This window comes from Lynx rufus, unplaced genomic scaffold, assembly GCF_022079265.1.
Source record: "Lynx rufus isolate CCGP_SWC_20201006 ecotype Redwood Valley unplaced genomic scaffold, mLynRuf1.p SCAF_17, whole genome shotgun sequence".
NCBI classification, from domain to species: Eukaryota; Metazoa; Chordata; class Mammalia; order Carnivora; family Felidae; genus Lynx; species Lynx rufus.
In genome coordinates this window covers 935,877-951,431 of record NW_025814831.1, presented here as the reverse complement: position 1 = coordinate 951,431, position 15,555 = coordinate 935,877, and positions in this window count along the sequence as shown.

Below are 15,555 nucleotides of genomic sequence, written 5' to 3'. Positions count from 1 at the left end.
CTATTCTGATACCCTATGTCTTTTGGTTGGAGCATTTAGTCCATTTACATTCAGTCTTATTATGGAAAGTTACGCGTTTAGAGTCATTGTGATATCTGTAGGTTTCATGCTTGTAGTGATGTCTCTGGTACTTTGTGGTCCTTGCAACATTTCACTTACAGAATCCCCCTTAGGATCTCTTGTAGGGCTGGTTTAGTGGTGATGAATTCCTTCCATTATTGTTTGTTTGGGAGGACCTTTATCTTTCCTATTCTGAATGACGGACTTGCTGGATAAAGGATTCTTGGGATGCATTTCTGTTCCTCACATGGAAGATTTCCTGCCATTCCTCTCTGGCCTGCCAAGTTTCAATAGATAGGTCTGCCACTACTCTTATGGATCTCACTTTGTAAGTTAGAGCATGTTTGTCTCTAGCTGCTTTCAGAATTTTCTCTTTATCCTTGTATTTTGCCAGTTTCATTATGATATACCGTGCAGAAGATTGATTAAAGTTACATCTGAAAGGAGTTCTCTATGCCTCTTGGATTTCAATGCCTTTTTCCTTCCCCAGATAGGGAAGTTCTCAGCTATGATTTGTTCAAGTACACCTTCAACCCCTTTCTCTCTCTCTTCCTCTTCTGGAATTTCTATGATACAGATATTGTTCCATTTGATTGCATCACTTAGTTCTCTAATTCTCCCCTCATACTCCTGGATTTTTTTTACCTCTCTTTTTCGCAGCTTCCTCTTTTTCCATAATTTTATCCTCTAATTCACCTATTCTCTCCCCTGCCTCTTCAGTCCATGCTACGGCCACCTCCATTTTATTTTGCACCTCATTTATAGTATTTTTTAGCTCCTCATGACTATTTCTTAGTCCCTTGATCTCTGTAGTAATAGATTCTCTGCTTTCTTCTGTGCCTTTTTCAAGCCCAGTGATTACTTTGATGACTATTATTCTAAATTCTTGTTGTGTTATATTGTTGAAATCGTTTTTGATCAATTCGTTGGGTATCGCTACTTCCTGGAGTTTCTTTTGAGGCGAGTTCTTCCGTTTCATCATCTTTGGTAGTCCCTGTGGTGGCTCCAAACAGCAGGGCACTTCCCCTGTGCTCTCTGGTGTAACTTGTGTTGGTGGGCGGGCCTGCAGTCAGACCCAATGTCTGCCCCTAGCCCACCGCTAGGGCCACAGTCACACTTATGTTACCCTCTCCCAGGGGCAAGATTCACTGTGGAGTGGTGTGGCCCCTGTCTGTGCTGCTTGCGCACTTCCAGGCTTGGGGTGCTGCTTCCATAGGATCTGGCACATTAACCAGGGTGGATCTGCAAGGTGCACAGTGGCGGGAGGGGTAGGCTTAGCTCGCTTTGCCATCAGTGGTCCCCTGTGGTAGGGGCCCTGAAGCACCAGGAGGGAGGCAGACCCGTTGGAGGGATGGATCCACAGAAGCACAGTGTTGGGTGTTTGCGTGATGCAAGCAAGTTTGGTGACAGGAACTGGTTCCCTTTGGGGTTTCGGCTGGGGGATGGGAGAGGGAGATGGCGCTGGCCACTGCCTTTGTTCCTGCCGAGCTGTGCTCTGTCTTCCAGGACTCATCAACTCTGCCTCCAGGTGTCCTCTTACTCTCCCTGCTCTCTGAGAGCAAAGCTGTTGACTTTTAGCATCCCAGATGTTAAGCCCTGCTGGCTGTCAGAACTCACAGAGTCTGGCCCCTCCGCTTTTGCAAGCCAGGCTTTGGGGGCTGTGCCTTGCTGGGCAGTCTCCCCCTCCACCGCCCTGGCTCCCTCCCTCCCATCTGTATATCATGCACCGCCTCTCTGCCCTTTCTACCCTCTTCCGTAGGCTTCTTGTGTGTGCTTGGCTCTGGAGAGTCCATTCTGCTAGTCTTCTAGAAGTTTTCTGTGTTATTTAGGCAGATGTGGGTGAAATCTAAGTGATCAGCATGATAAGGTGTTCTCCTAAGCCACCATCTTCCCCTCTGTCCGCAAAGAGGAATATTTTTAATAGAAATTGAAAGTAAAAATGAAGTTTTGTCTCTAGCCCCGCAAACGCAGGCTATAGGACAGCCAGCGAGGCATCTGAATGCCCTTGGTGTGGTTCAGCTCCTTCTTGGGAAATACCACCTCAGAGGAGATGTAGCGCCATGAGGGATGATCTTGAGAACCTTGGGCAGGAGCCAGCACTGCCCAGAATGCAAACTGCAAGAGGGGTGCCCTCAGGGTGACCTGGCCCTCTGCTAGCCTCATGCCTCTGCTCAGGGACATCTGCCAGTGAGAAAGGATAAATGGAGGATCCTCAGCAAAGCCAGGTCTAGACCATCTGACAGAACAGAGGGCTGTACCGGGTGGCCAGCACCCTATACCTCAGGGCCACCTGTGGGGTTAGGTAACAGTCACAGGGTGTGGCATTGGGTGACCCTGCTCATCAGTTCACCTGGGTTGGATGTGGAGAGTAAGGTGGCCATGGTCAACAGTGCTCACATGGACATGGGTAGGGACTTGGACCCAGAAACACGGCTCTATTCAACACATTCCATCTTTTCTCCTTCTACTTGGATACAGGATATGCAATTATAACACACTGAACTTCTCTACCAATTCCATGTCCTGTGGTACTGCTGGGTCACTTTCTCTGGATGACTGCTTTTCCTCATTATGGAGACCAATGCTTCCTACTTCCATGGGATATGGAGGTAGACTGTCACTTTTAACTTTGTACGTATTGAAAAACATCGCTTTGTAATTTTACATGTCTTATTCTGGTTGGCTATTAGTTTGCAAGCCATTTGATCCTTTTGGTTGTTGCTTTGAAGCTTCCTCTGAGTTTACTGAGGAAACATTTCCCAGTATTCTGTGTCATGATTGGTGAAGTACAAGGTTGCATTTTAGTTTTTTCTTATGCCATCTGGTGAGAACAGAAGGTACTGCTGAACATGTGTGAGCCCCAGGGGATTTCCCCTCTAATCCCTTATTGTGGTTCTTTCCTGGCCTCTGGCGGTCTTCTCCCATGCCTGTGAGTTTCTCTCCTCAGGTGGAGATAGATGCAGGGGAGTTGAGGTTACGTTGGCAGCTTGCACCATGGAGGCTGCACATGATCGAAAATGGTATCCACCATGGAACTCCCTTGTTTAAGTACCGTCTAGTCCTTTAAAATCCCCTGGGTTGGGCAGAAACCCTCAGAGTTGGCTTTTGGAGAAGAGTCTGCCTTTTCTCCAGGTGGCTAGCCTCCTAAATAAAGATCAACTTCTTTTCCCACCAAAACTAAAACTTTGAACATTGACCTTTCCAGAAATACTCAGCTGAATTTGGGATTTGATAACAATAAAATGGAGAGTGGAATGGCAGTTGTCAGGGGCTGGCAGGGAGGGGCAATGAGGAGTAGATCTCAAGGGCTATGATTTTCTGTTATGCAAGATGATTAAGTTCTAGAGGGTTCTCAACAACATTACCCCTGTATTTAACAGTACTGTAAGGTATGGTTCAAGTTTTGTGAAGAGTGTTGGTGTCATGTTCAGTGAGATCCTAACACAAGACAAAAGTGGAAGACACGAATTTTGCTTCTCACATGACAGTATGATGAACTGCATGGACACACTCTACTGCTAACGTGAAAATAATTTAAAAACATTTACATAGTTTGAATACTACACCTGAGGATATGTCATTCACAATATCTTCTTCCATTCCATAGGTTGCCTTTTAGTTTTGTTGAATTTTTCCCTCACTGTGCAGAAGCTGCTATTTGTTTTTTTTTTTAATTTTTTTTCAACGTTTTTTTTATTTTATTTTTGGGACAGAGAGAGAGCATGAACGGGGGATGGGCAGAGAGAGAGGGAGAGGGAGACACAGAATCAAAAACAGGCTCCAGGCTCTGAGCCATCAGCCCAGAGCCCGACGCGGGGCTCGAACTCCCGGACCGCGAGATCGTGACCTGGCTGAAGTCGGACGCTTAACCGACTGCGCCACCCAGGCGCCCCCAGAAGCTGCTATTTGGAGGTAGTCCCAATAGTTCATATATGTATGTATTTAATATTTTTGTTTTATTTTTAATTTAAATTCAAGTCTTCAGTCTTTGAGCTCCACGTTTACAGGAAGTTGACTTGTCATGATTAACTTTCTGGGTTATCTTGACTGAGTGATGCGTGCCCAGATTCACCACTGTTTCTGTGGATGTCTGTGATGTGTTTCCAGAAGAGACTGGCATTTCCTTCCATGGTTCCTATCTGGGCATCACCCATTCCATTAAGGTTCTGAATAGAATCTGATGCAGAGGGAGGAAGAATTCCCTCATTTTTACTTCCCATGTGCTTGTTTGAACTGGAACAGTGGTCCCCTCTGGCCCTTGTTATGAGAGTTATATCATCGTGTCTCTACGTTCTGAGACTAGACCCTAGTTCAGAATCAGACATATTACACCACTGGTTTTCCTGGGTCTCCAGCTTGTGACAGTAGATCATGGGACTTCCCAACCTCTTTAGTCATGGAAACCAATGTGCTTTGGGTTCTGTTCCTCAGGAGAATCCAGACTAATACATGGAGATGATTTATCTCTTGTTTAGAGGAATTGAATAAAGCTGTAGCTCATTTAACGTCCTGAGTAGCAAGTGCCAGGAGGGAGTGTCACGTTGTTTGATTGGGACAAGCGCTGGGTGAAGTTAATGGGGAGCTGTGGGATCCTGTGGTCCTGGCTGCACAGGGAGTGCATCTGGGACTCCTCTAATGGCTCAGATGTTGTGCCTCAGAAAATCTGTAATTCAATCATGTTGAGGGACAGGAGGAAGCAATGCAAACAACTGTCTTTTGTGCATGTTAGTGCAGTTTTCCTATGACAACAGGTATCTAATTCAGAGTGTTAATAGGTAAGCACAGAATCCTGTGTGCAGAGAGGCTCCCTGGGGAAACTGCTGTGTGGACAGGAAGCCACAGACCCTGACAGAAAACCTGCCTGTAACCTCCATCTGCACCTGCTCCTAGCAACACAGAGCAGAATTGTGCATAGTGTGCGCCCCCTGGTGGTGCTGATCCCCTCCTGCAGGTAGGTTTGCGTGTGAGCTCCCAGGGAGGTCCTCTCACCCTGTCTCTTGCAGAGTAATTTGTGGCCGTGTCTTCGGCCCTCAGGTTCATCTGCAGATACAGCGTGTTCTTGGCGTTGTCTCTGGAGATGGTGAATCGGCCCTTCACGGAGTCTGCATAGTTTGTGCTACCTCCACTACTAATTGCTGAGACCCACTGCAGCCCCTTCCCTGGAGCCTGGCGGACCCAGTTCATGCTGGAACTACTGAAGGTGAATCCAGAGGCTACACCGGTGAGTCTTAGGGACCCCCCAGGCTTCACCAGGTCTCCCCCAGACTCCACCAGCTGCACGTCACACTGGACACCTGTAGACGCAAGACATCTTGGTCAGGAAACTCTCACACATCCACTGGTTCTCACTCATATCCACTCACATACTCAGTGTCTCTCGTTCACCGTGAATTACTTTTTAAAAAAGCAACAAGGAAAACCAAGCCAAGCACATACTCCATGGTGAGGTGTCTGTGTTCTGTCCTGATCACAGAATGGGAACACCTGGGACCCCTGGAGCTGGGGCTCCTCTCCCACCTGCATGGTCAGGATGGGCTGGTTTTATCAGCACAGAGAGGGCCCTATTTGCATGTCCTCTTACATATATAGCACACTGCAGACTTAGATTTGATCTTTAAAAGTGAAAGGCAGGTTTAGGGATGCACTTCTACGTTAGTTTGTGTGGATGGTGCTGTGACAATATGAATAATTCTTATCAGTGAGCACAGGTATATTTGCGGAATTTGTGCATTTTTACATGTCTTTCATCAACAAAGGTCATTTTCACTCTACAATTATTTTACATACTTTATGAAGTTTAATCCCAAGTACTTTATTCTGTGCCATTTTCAGTTGTATAATTTTGTTATTTATTTTGCATATATTTCCATGCTGGTGTGTAGAATCATAGGTGGTTTATTTTTATTTAGTTTCTTTGTTCATTGTGCTCATTGTGCATCCTGCACTTTTCCTCATTTTAAAAAAACTGGTTCTAATATTTTTTGTGGTATCTCTAGGGTTTTGTTATGTTTAAGATCATGTCATCTGCAAACAAATAATTGTCCTTCCTCCTTACTGATTTAAATGTCTTTTATTTCTTTTTATTGCCAAAGTTTGTGGGTACTTCTTCCAGTTGTAGGAGAAGAATCCCTTTCCCTTCTTTTCTTCTGGGTTTTCACCCGGTGTAAGGATTCAATTGACATAAGACTGATCTAAAGGGGAGAATAAATTTCCTTTTGCAAGTGCCTGGGCTTCCTAATAACATGACACCCAGAGAATGAACAAAGCAGGTGGCACTTGTGACTTTCAGACAATGAACTATTGGATTCGGCAAGAGTCAAGGCAAAGGTGTGGTTTTGGGGTATTTAACTAGTCAACAAATAACTAGGTTTGTTTGCACAACCTTCTTGTCCCTGAGTTCCTTATTCTGGTGCTAAGGATGGTTCTCCCCTCCTGGTACAGGGAAAGGGAGTTTCCCAAGGGAGATTTATATCCTGCTGTCAAGGGACACAGGAGGGTCTGAGTGTCCTTGGACTGGCTGTTTCTCCCGTGACTTTCATCCAAATAAGGACTGTGACACGATGACATGGTTTGAGGCGGCATCGTTATTCTTCACGTTCTCATGTGGAATACTTCTGTTGGGATGACCATCATTGCCTGGCTACTGATGTGGCAAGAATGGTTTTAGTATTTTATGTTCAATATGCTGTCAGGTGTGGGCTCTCATAGTGGCCATGATCGTGTGGAGGTAATTTCTTTCTCCTTTTTAATTGAGTTATTTTAAAGTGATGAAGATGTGTTTTTTGTTCATGAAAAAACTCAATTTATGAATAAATTAAGGATGGCTTTGATTCAGTCATTCCCTCTGTTCATGGAGGACATCACATTTTTGCATTTGTGTATGTTGAAGGAAACTTGCATTTCAGGGATGAATTCCACTGGATTATCATGTATGATCCTTTCAGTGTGCTGTTGAATTCAGTAGGCTCAGACTTAACCAAGGAATTTTGCATATATGTGTATCTGAGACACTGGCCTGTAGTTTCCCTTCTTGTGCTGTGTTCCTCAGGCTTTGTTATGAGAGTAAAGGTGTCCTCATAAAGTGCATCTGGGAGTTGTCTTTTTCATCAGCAATTTGTAATAGTTTGAGAAGTATTGGCATTAATTATTCTTTAAATATTGTAGAATTTTTTTTTAATTTATTTTGGGACAGAGAGAGACAGAGCATGAACGGGGGAGGGGCAGAGAGAGAGGGAGACACAGAATCGGAAACAGGCTCAAGGCTCCGAGCCATCAGCCCAGAGCCTGACGCGGGGCTCGAACTCACGGAGCGCGAGATCGTGACCTGGCTGAAGTCGGACGCTTAACCGACTGCGCCACCCAGGCGCCCCTAAATATTGTAGAATTTTAATAAAGCCTTGTTTTTTTGGAGGGTGAAGGTTTTATATTAAGGATATGTTCTTACTAATTTTTGTTTGGTTCCTTTTGTATTTTTGCATGAAAGAGTCTTTGTGGCTTACATGATGCTAGAAAATGTGTAATTTGTTCTTGGTTATCTAATTGTTGACTTATAAATATCTAAGTTTTTCATTTATGATTCTTTTCATGTCTTTAGTTATGTCTCCTTTTTCAGTTCCGATCGCATTTGTTTGAATCTTACCTATTTCCCTAGGCTACCTGTTTTTAAAATTTCACTTATCTTTCCAAATTCAAATTTTAATGAAGTTGATTTGTTTTCTGTATTTGTGATAGTCTTTTTTTCTCTGTTATATCTCTTTATGTTAATTTTATATTTATGTTTTTATCTCAATGAAAGTACCAATGCCTTTTTTTAAGGAATCTGAAAAATATGCTAATTCATATGTAACCACAAAACACATGGAAGTAAAAAAAAAATCATGAAGAGGAGAGAACCCGGAGAAGGAGAACACTTATTCCTTCTAAATATATTGCAGAGGTACACTAACTCCAACAGTGTACTGCTGGCATGAAATGTGTCATACAGACCAGTGGAGCTCATTACGGAGCCAAGATGTAGAATTGTGCAGATGCAGTCAGCAAATCCTCCATGAGATTTCCAACAATGCACAGTGGGGAAAGGATTGTGTCTCTTAAACATGGTGTTGACTAGGGGCGCCTGGGTGGCTCAGTCAGCTAAGCATCCAACTTCCAGTCACGTGTTGTTGTCATGATTTGTGGGTTTGAGTCCCACATCAGGCTCTGTGCTGACAGCTCAGAGCCTGGATTCTGTGTCTGCCTCTATCCCTGTGCCTCCCCTGATCATGATCTGTCTCTCTCCCTCAAAAATAAAAGAAACATTAAAAAATGGTGTTGATATACACATGCAAAATAATGACATTTGGCCATAATCTTGCATCATACATATACGTCAACACAAACAAATCTCAAAATGGATTAAAGATTAAGCAGAACACCTGACCCAAAATGCCTTCGAAGAAAACACACAGGATAAACATCATGGCATTCTCTTGACAATGATTTATTTGATCCAAAAGCAAAATCACAGAGAACCATAGCAGACAAGGGGGACTGCATCAAACTAGAAAGGGGGCAAATCAAACAGTAGCAGGGTGAGAAGGCAGTCTATGAAATGGGAGACATTACATTAAAAATATTGAAAATGAGTTAATATCCAAAATACAGGAGGGACTCCTTAACATCAATAGCAAAAATCACAATTATAATCATAACAGTAAGCACATCACCTGATTAAAATTTGGGTCAAACATGTAAATATCCATTTCGCTATTAAGGTTGAAAAAATGTCCATCCAGCATATGACTTGATGTTCATCATCACTAATCATCAGAGAATTCCGCCCCCGATCCACTGAGATATCACCTCACAACTGATAGCAAGGCTATTATAAAATAAGGCAAACACAACGAAAACATCTCAAGTGTTGCTGAGGATGTGGACAACAGGCAATCCTAGAATTCACTTGATGGGAGTGCAACATAGTGTAGCCACTATGGAAAACTGCGGTGAAATAACCCACTGAACTGAGGTCCTAATCTGCTCCCATACAGTTGACTTCATGTCCAGCTGAGTGTGAGGAAGGTCTGGGCCTCATGTTCTGGGGAGAGGCAGGTGCAGAGACAGGTGGATCCAGTGGATGATTCCTTAACTCCTTCAGTAGAATGGACCCCTGGCTGAAAGTTTTGTAAGACTTGACTCAGTGTGCCTCCCCACTGGTTGTCTCTGGCTTCCTGAACTGGATGGAGAACAAAGGGAGTGAAGGGTAGAAACTACTCTTTTCTCTCACAGGAACGTGTATATCCTGAGAATCCTTGAGAGAAAGTCGTGGAGTTGATGAAGACGCTGTGGGGTTTTGACAACCACAAGGGTCTTTACTCATGGTCTCTCTTCATGGGCATCAAAGGAAAACCTTAAGGAAAACAAAAGGAGAGAGGAGCTGCTCAAATATATTAAATTTAGATCACTTGAATGAGTCAGTCTCGTCTGTTTGAAAATCACTTACATCTATTTTAAATGGTGGCCCAGGGGCGCCTGGGTGGCACAGTCGGTTAAGCGTCCGACTTCAGCCAGGTCACGATCTCGCGGTCCGGGAGTTCGAGCCCCGTGTCAGGCTCTGGGCTGATGGCTCAGAGCCTGGAGCCTGTTTCCGATTCTGTGTCTCCCTCTCTCTCTCTGCCCCTCCGCTGTACATGCTCTGTCTCTCTCTGTCCCAAAAATAAATAAATGTTGAATAAAAAAATTAAAAAAAAATAAAATAAATGGTGGCCCATGTACTTGTGAGGCACAGGTCTGTATATGAGTTGATTAATCCCCAAGCTTGGTCTCTGTCAAGGTCGGCACTACTATATGACTGTTCACTCTAAATGTTACAAGACATCTGTGTTTGTAAATGGTTTAGGAAACAGTGTGTACTGTTTACTGGTCAGGATGAAGCTTGCAGGGCATGATGAGAAAGATGCTTCACAGGAAACCTGACCCTGAAACACTGGTTCTGGATATGAATTCTGAGATCTTGGGTGCCCCCTAGAGACCTGTGAACCTCCAGGTTACCGACGTGGCTCCTGGTGTCCTGTGTGTTCCTGATGACCTGAGTGCCCCCAGGTGAATGGAGTGGCAATTAGTGGCCTCAATGCCCCATGGAGACCTGAGCATCCCCCTGGAGGTCTGAGTGCTCCATGCAGAACTGAGCGACCCTGGTGTCCTCAGCTCCCCCTGGTAACCTGAGCACCCCAGGAGATCTCAGTTACCCTGCTGTCCTGAATGCCCCCTTGTGACTTTTAGGTAACCTAAGGGCAGATCACAATTTTTGGGCCGATGCTCAGCTCTCAGAAGTCCTTTGTGGTGTTTGAGACAGCTCTGTGGCTAGGCCTATCTTATCCTGTTCACCCTTAGAGGTGGTTCTGATTGTGTGGCTGTTAATCCTGGGGGAACCTCCAAGGGTGTGGCCAGCACCTGCTTTATCCCTCTTCCCTCTTGCCTAACAAACTGCCTAACTGATGGACATGTGGCTCTTGTGGTCTGGACCCTAGTATGTGATATAGAATATAGGATAGAATGTGAACCATCCACTGCATCCACTCTGCTGGGGTCGGTGGATCCAATTCCACCAGAAATTACTGGTTGAGATGGAGAACCCCAAGATGCTGCTAGTGAGGTGCAGAGTGTGCAAGGCATTCACCAGTTGGGCACAACCCCTGCAGCTGCACCTGGGACAGGACCCCTGGGGACAAGGAGACTCAGCCTGGGCCAGTCACCAGCAGTCACAACCATACCCATCACCCCACATCTGACATCTGAAACCATCACCTTTGGGACCTCTCACCAGGCACAAGGAAGGCCCTACAGTCTCTTCTGTTTCTCGAATACAGTTCTGCCTTCCTCAGGGACTTCAGCCCTGTCTGAGGAGAGAGCTGTGGGCTCCCACACCCTGAGATTGGAGTTTACTCTAGATCTTGAGAAGTTTGCCTGTGTGGGAGGGAGCATGTCCTTATAAGTGGACAAAAATTGAGTCAGGCTTCCCTTGTCCTTCCAGGTCCACCTGTGGGCATCTCTTTGTGGATCCTCAGGCTTGTTGGTCCTCGGTCAAGGCAACACTTGGTCTATGAATTGTGTTGGAGGCAGGTCAAGTGATGGCCTCACCTTTCTGATCAGATAGTGAACAAATGAGTGGATCACAATTCACTATACTCTATCTGTCCAAAAGATATTTGAAGGGATCCATATTTTCTCCAGAAAACTTTCCAAATCAAGTCTTTAAATACATTCAATTTTAACAGTCATTCCACACATAACTGCATAGGAAAAATCTATATTGATGTCCAGTCTGGTGTAAATATAACAAGCAAAGGACACTTGTTCCCAGGATCATATTTCTTTTAGTTTCCACACTGATGTATTAACCTCACCTGACAACTACCTGCAGATCTTGAGCACACCTGGAGACTTCTGATCTTGATGGTTCTCTGCTGATGGGGTTTGCTTCCTCAGTCATCTGCAAAGCTTGGAAGCAGTGCCGACACCTTTAAGTGCACAGACACCAAGACATGGACACCTTTCTGTCACCTGCAGATATGATTCCCATGCATGGCTGGTGTCTCCATCTCCTGAGAAATCCCCATCCAACACAAGGGGCTGTTAACTCAGGGAGGAGGCACAGATTTCACAGAAAAGTAGGGGACTGTTTACTGATATGGCACAGAGACCATCAGTATCTGAGGTAAGAAGTTAATGGCACTAAAACAACCACATTAATGACAATGGATTGGCTGTCCTGGACATCATTGGAATTTAAAAATCCGGAGCTCAAAGAAATGGTAGAAAATGTGTTCATAGTCCTGAAGGCATGTGCCAAGAGGATAAATGCTGAGTTAGCTGAATAGACTTCAAATAGACATCAGAATTGTAGATAGTAGATAGATGACAAGTGGATAGGTGATGGATGATAGAGGGTAGATAGATGATAGATAGATAATAGATAATTTTATGTTATATTAAAGTAATTATAGAGGATTCACATCATTATGAATGTATTATAATGAAATTACCCACTATTGGCAATATTTTTAAAAGACCATAATTTCATATGGAAAAGAATATTTGACACCAACTTTAGATATACAAAAGAAATAATTATGACTTCAATATTTTCTGAATACAGCTTCCACATGGGGTAGCACATGCTTGCTTGTAGATTCCTCCTCCCTCTGGGGCTTTGGCTTCCATTCCCATTTGTTCCCAGGGTCTCCCTTCCCAGGATGTCCTGAGCTCTGGGATGTGCAGGGACAAGAGCTCTGTCCTGGATCTGGACCATCATCCCTCTGGCCTAACATTTACAGCTCCTTCCAGGCCCTTGCTCAACCACCAGGCTACTGCCCACCAGGCTCCCTCCCTGCATCCACCACCTGCCAGCCTCCTTGTGGACTCTTCCATTCATTTCCTGTGGATTTAACAACAGTTTGTTAGGTTAGCAGGTCTCCTAATAATAATTCACATTGAGGAAAGAACTGTATAGGTAAAACATGACAGACTCTCTCCACAATAGCCTTGAGTTCATTCCCATGATGTTATTATTTTGCACCCCATCTCAGCCCCTTGACGCCACAGTCTTGCATTAGAAACGGTCACTTTCATGAACTGAACTAAATCTGTCCCCCCTACAAAACTGGTCCATCCTATGTATCTACTCTATATGGTCATCAGACAACCACCAAGCTAAGGAGGAACACAATACAGAGTGTGAAGACGTAAGTATTTATATAAATAATTTTATAAAATTTTATCTAATAATGAAAGTAATGATATATTTACAGAAGTAACTTAAATATGGTAAATGACCATGTTTATTATAAGATTCTATGAATTTAGATGAACATAATCAAGTTACGGGACAACCGAGTAACCACAGGTCAAAGAAATGTATCATTCTCAGGTGTATCCAAACCCTTTCCTTTGCACACCAATCAGTTTCCTATCTCTCCCTTTCTCTCTGGGCCTCGCGTGTTCTCTGTCTCAAAAATAAATAAACATTACAAAAATAAAGATACGTACAGGTCAGTGATATTTAATGGAGAACCCAGAAATAATCCCCTTCATCTTTGGTCAACTGAATTTTTTTTTTATTTTTTTTCAACGTTTATTTATTTTTGGGACAGAGAGAGACAGAGCATGAACGGGGGAGGGGCAGAGAGAGAGGGAGACACAGAATCCGAAATAGGCTCCAGGCTCTGAGCCATCAGCCCAGAGCCTGACGCGGGGCTCGAACTCACGGACCGCGAGATCGTGACCTGGCTGAAGTCGGACACTTAACCGACTGCGCCACCCAGGTGCCCCTGGTCAACTGAATTTTGACAAGAGCAGACAACATGACATTGGGGAACAAATGGTCTTTTTAATAAAGGGTGCTAGACAGCTGGCTATCCATGTGCAGATGAATGAAATTGCGTCCAGACCTCACACCATATACAAACATCAAATCAAAATGGATCAACAGTTTAAATGTAAAATTATGACCTCTGGAAGCAATGTATCGAGATAAATCTTCATGACCATTGGGTTTAGCAATGCTGTTAGAGATGACACCAAAGCACAAGCAAGGAAAGAAAAAGTAGATAAATTTAGTTTTCTCAACATTAGAAACCTTTGTACACCAGAAGATGCTATCCCCAAAGTGAAAAGACAAAGCCTAATGGAAGACAATATTTGCACAGTATTTGTCTGGTAAGAGCCTGTTATGCAGAATTTATAAAGAGTTTTTACAACTCATCAACAAAAAGACAACCCAATTTTTAATATGGACAAAGGATTTGGATATATCTTTCCCCAGTGCAATCATACAAATAGTGAATACCACTTGAAAAGATGTTAAACATCAATAGTCCTTATGGAAATGGAGATTTAAACCACAGTGAGATACCCTTTTACACGCACTAAAAATGCTCTAATCAATACAACTACAAAATAACAAATGTTGGTAAAGATGTTGAGAAATCGGAACCCTTCAACCTTGCTTGTGGAAATGTAAAATGGTGCAGACTATGTGTAAAATAGTTTGGCAATTCCCCCCCCCCCAAAAAAAGATAAAAACATAGAATTACCATATGGCCCAACAATACTACTCCTAGATGTATATCTCGAAGAATTGAAAACAGTTATTTAAACAAAGTGCACGTGCACATACATAGCAGCACTGTTCACAATAGCCAAATTGCAGAAACTATGCAAATGCCTATCGGTGTGAATGGATAAACAACCTGGGGCAGACCCTTAAACAGGAATATTATTCTGTCATCCAAAGAAATAAAGTAAAATGTTGTGGCTGTAGAGAATACTGGTTTCTCAGAAAGCTATCACAGAACTCCACATCTGCACTTACATGTGGAAATTTAAAGCAAAGCCTTGAGCAGGTATTCATGTTCCCGCATTCATAGGAGCTTCTTCACAACAGCCAAAAGATGGAAGCAACACAAGTAACTATTCACAGGTGAGTAAATAAACACAATGTAGTATATACACAATGGAATATGATTCAGCCTTAAAAAGCAAGAGAGTTCTGACACACACTAGCACACCGTCTGAACTTGGCAGTCATTATGCTGAGTGAAATGAGCCGGTGACAGAAGGAAAATACAGTATGGTTCCACTTAAGTGAGGTGTCCAGAAAAGTCATACTCAGAGACACCAAGTAGAATGTGGCTGTAGGGGCCGAGGGGAAAGGGGAATTGGGATTTAGGGTTTAATAGAGTTTCCCTAGGGGAACATGACAATGTTCTGGAGATGGATGTACAACAGTGTGAATGCAGTTAATGCCAGACAACTGTATGCTTAAAGTGACTCATGTGGTAAATGTTATGTTATGTACATTTAATCAGAATTTAAAAAGGAAGGACTGATACACGTCACACATGGGTCAATGCAGAAGACATCCTCAGTGGCAGAAGCCATCCAGAAAAGGCCACTCAGGAACCATCTTGCTCTTTAAATCCCCCCAAGTTACACAGATATGGGAAAGTCTCAGGAGCACTTCCCCAAAAGAAACCGGATCAGAATGGGAAAAGACGTTTCACAGTGGGGCAGGTGGGGACTCTTGAAGTGGGCCTGTGGTCTGGGTTCTAAAGTGGAAACGCAGGGATTTCCTCATTTGGGGTTCTGTGGTGGTTTCTCGGGAGGGCGTCCCCGTTTGGGTTAAAACGCACCAAAGTATCTCATGTGAAGTGGCAAACGCGGTAAAGAAACAAGGGTTCAGGTAAAGTGTATTTGCGCTGCTGTGACACGTTCACTGCACGTCTGAAATCACAGAGAAAGGTCTCCTCCAAACAACCGTGTCAGCCCCACATGACAGAAGCAAGAGAGGGGTCAAACGCTGTGACGTAGGCCCACGCCCAGACCCAGATCACCCAGGGGGAGAGGCCACGGGCCCTGCAGGAGGCAGCACGTGAGCCAGAGGCACGTGGGAGGGTTCAATTGGTGGCCACGAGATTGGGTGCAGCGGAAGCAGTGGGATTTGGAATTCCGGTTGTC